Raw genomic sequence first — 4,037 nt, forward strand, 5'->3', positions numbered from 1 at the left:
TAGTGCGGCTATGCAGCCTGGGATGCGCTTTGCTAAGGTGGCCCTTAGGCTAGCGCGGGAGGGGAGGATTAAGGAGGGTATGGGGAGTGTGTGTGTGTGTATGTCGTTGTCTTCGTTTCTTGTTCCTGGCGGTCTCTGAAACAGAAAAGGTTAGCGGACAGGGGGGGGGGATGTAGTTGGGGTGGTCACCCAAGGTAAAAAAGTTGGTGTCTAGGTCTTTTGTGTTTGTCGGTCACGTCGGGTACGTAGTCAACGGCTTGCCTGAGGAGGGGATTGTCATGTCTAGCGGCTACGTCAAATCGTTTCTCCGCGTTTTGTCTTATTGTCTGTGTAGCGTTTGTGTATTGTAAGTCTCGTAATATGTCAGTGTTTCTTACGTACCAGGGCGCGTCGGTGGCCGTGCGGAGGGCTATGTTTTCCACAGCCTGTAATGACTTTAAGTGGCTTTTTGCCGCGTGACCCCACGCCGTGGAGGCGTAGGTTAGCTGCGGTTGAAGTACCACCTTGATAAGCGTTCGCTTATTCCTTAAACTGAGGGTGTTTCCACCTTTGAGTAAGGGATAGAGCCTAGCCCTGGTGGTCTTCGCTCGCGCCACCGTCTCCACGATGTGCGGTTTCCACGTGAGACGCTGGTCCATCGTCACGCCCAGGTATCGTGTTTGTCGATTCCAGGAGATAGGTTCCTGGGATAGTGTCAGTCTGTCGAGGTTTTGTGGGATTTTTCGTTTGGTAAAAAGGATAGCCGAACTTTTGTTGGGATTAATTTTGACTTTCCACCTGTTGCACCAGGTTTCAAGTTGGTCTAAGGAGTTTTGGAGGAGGGAGACGGAATATCTAGGATCTACGAATTGGGCTGTGATTGTCAGGTCGTCGGCGTATAAGTATATGTTGGTGTTGGGGGGATGTGGGATGTCGGAGTTGTAAATGGTGTATAGGTGTAGGGACAGGACGTTGCCCTGGGAGACACCGGCCTCCATGGGACGGGTGGTAGAAAGGGAATCTTGGATTTGGATGCGGAATTTTCGGTGGTGTAGGTAGGATTTTATGAGTTTGGTAAAGGATATGGGATATTGGTTGGTGAGCATTTTCATCAGTAGGCCTTCATGCCAAACCGTATCGAAGGCCTTTGCGACGTCCAGGAAGACAGCACCAGTGTACTGTCCCCTGTTGAAGGCCGCCGTGATGTGCTCGGTAAGGCGAAGGATTTGGAGTTCAGTGGAGTGATTGGGTCGGAAGGCGAACTGCTCGTCTGGAATGACTTGCAGTTCTTGGGAGTGGGTTCTTAGACGGGTTAGGATAATTTTTTCTACCACTTTGCTCATAGCCGGGAGCAGGCTAATGGGCCGGTAGTTGGATGGGATGGTGTGATCTTTGTTGGGTTTTGGGATAAGGATTATGTTTGCTGTTTTCCAGCGGGTAGGGAAGTGTCTTAGTCTGAGTGTCGCGTTTGTTATGTTTAGTAGGGCCATGAGGCCCTTGTGTGGTAGTCGTTTAAGTGTCGTGTTATGTATATTGTCGGGTCCGGGGGCTTTTCTGTTTTTAAGTCTGCGTATTGTCAGTCTTAGTTCGTCAGGTGTTGCGGGGGGGATTATGTCATTGTCTGGCTCTCTGTCGACGCGTCGGGCCGCGCGCTCAGCCACTATCTCGAATTCCTCGTCTTCGTCGGGCAGCTGAGGCAGTCTACACTGCAGTTCCAGGCTATCGGCGAAAGCCTCGGCCTTTTCCTGGTTCGTGTAAACCACCCCCACACTACCGTGGATTGGAGGAATTTTACGGCGAGCGGTCTGTCGCAGGGCCCTCTGCGTTTTCCAGAGGCTGTTGTCTTGTGGATCCAGCGACTCCAGGTGCCTAGCCCAGTTATCCTGGGCCAGTTCATCCAGAGCCGCCTTCACCCGTCTGTTAAGTACGTTTAAGTCATGTCTGTGTCGGGGGAGGCGGGTGCGGGTGGCAAGCCGTTTCGCACGTCGTCTGTCACGTATTAAGTTTTTTATGTCATCGGGGAGGGTGCCCCGGGGGTTTGTCAGTCGGGGGACAATAGTCTCCGTCGTAGTCTGAGTCAGGGCGTTTTTAATGTCAGTCTCAAGGGAGAGGATTGCCGCCTCCAGATCATGGGTGGTTTCGATGACTGGGAGCGCCATGTTTCCTTGCATTACTGTTCGGAAACGCTCCCAGTCAGTGAACCTCCTCGTGAAGGTGCCTTCATATCTCTGTCTTCGCCCCAGATCCAGAAATATTGGATTGTGGGCGGAAGACCCTTCGTATTGGGTGGATATTTGGGCATTTAACGGTATAGATTTTAAGAGGGCAATGTCGATAACGTCGGGGCGTCCTACGGGTCCGTAATGTGTCGGTTCTGTCGGTCCGAGTATAGTCAAGTCGTCGTGTCTGTCTTGGTAATTCAGCAGGACGCGACCTCTTGTGGTCGTCGTCCCGCTGTGCCATATGGGGGACTTCGCGTTGAAGTCCCCGATGGCAATTGTCTGGGGCCAGGAAAGGATTTTGTCTAAGTCATTGTCAAGTAGTGGTAGTCTGGGTGGGTAGTTTTCTGTCGACACGTCGGGCCAGTATCTCGAATTCCTCGTCTTCGTCGGATAGCTGAGGCAGTCTACACTACAGTTCCAGGCTGTCGGCGAAAGCTTCGGCATTTTCCTGGTTCGTGTAAACCACTCCCCCGCTTCCGTAATTTGGAGAAATTTTACTGCGAGCGGTCTGTCGCAGGGCCTTCTGCGTTTTCCAGAAGCTGTTGCCTTGGGAATCCAGCGACTCCGAGTGCCAAGGCCAGTTGTCCTAGGCCAGTTCACCCAGATCCGTCTTCATCCGTCTGTTAAGTACGTTTAAGTCATGTCTATGTCGGGGGAGGCGGGTGCGGGTGGCAAGCCGTTTCGCACGTCGTCTGTCACGCACTAAGTTTTTTATGTCATCGGGGAGGGTGCCCCGGGGGTTTGTCAGTCGGGGGACAATAGTCTCCGTCGTAGTCTGAGTCAAGGCGTTTTTAATGTCAGTCTCAAGGGAGAGGATTGCCGCCTCCAGATCAAGGGTGGTTTCGATCACTGAGAGTGCGATGTTTCCTTGCATTACTGCTCGGAAGCGCTCCCAATCAGTGAATCTCCTCGTGAAGGTGCCTTCATATCTCTGTCTGCACCCCAGATCCAGAAATATTGGATTGTGTGGGCATTTAACGGTATAGATTTTAATAGGGCAATGTCGATGACGTCGGGGTGTCCTACGGGTCCGTAATGTGTCGGTTCTGTCGGTTCGAGTATCGTCCCGCTGTGCCATATGGGGGACTTCGCGTTGAAGTCCCCAATGTCAATTGTCTGGGGCCAGGAAAGTGTTTTGTCTAAGTCATCAAGTAGTGATAGTCTAGGTGGTGTCACAGGACACCATAGCAACGTCTCCATGCCGTAGCGATCTCACCGCTATCGCCACGGCCTCTGTGTTTTGAGTTTGGAGCCGCTGCAGAGGATAGTGATCGATGCACTTCTTTACCACAGCTTATACAGCTCCCCAACTGTCTTGGCGGGAACTGTTAGCGTCGATTTCGTCGCGCAGCGTTTATGCCCCGCCTTCCAGCGGAAAAGACGGCTTTGGCGTTCGTTCAGGCGAGTAACGACAACGGGTAGAGACCGCCAGGATCAAGAAACGAAGACAACGACACACACACACACCCCCATACCCTCCTTACACCTCCCTTCCCGCGCTAACCTAAGGGCCACCTTAGCAAAGCGCATCCCAGGCGCATAGCCGCACTACCGTACCCAACCATAAACATGACACCACCCCCGGGGTTTACACAGACGAGCCGGCGAAGCAAGAAGAGCGCCAGAAGAAAAGGCCCTAGCCGGCGAGGCCCAGCCAGGACAAAAGGAGGTCCCACAAAGCGCCTACACCGGCCGCATTTGCGGTCGGGGTAGACGACGGATGGGGCCCACCTACGAAGGCTGTCCAGGCCTACACGAGATGAGGCAGGATAAAGAGGGATAATCCCCCTCGATCCCAAATCATTGAGGCCAATTTCTAGCCATAGAATAATGGCG

This window comes from Anoplophora glabripennis, unplaced genomic scaffold, assembly GCF_000390285.2.
Source record: "Anoplophora glabripennis isolate ALB-LARVAE unplaced genomic scaffold, Agla_2.0 scaffold866, whole genome shotgun sequence".
NCBI lineage: Eukaryota > Metazoa > Arthropoda > Insecta > Coleoptera > Cerambycidae > Anoplophora > Anoplophora glabripennis.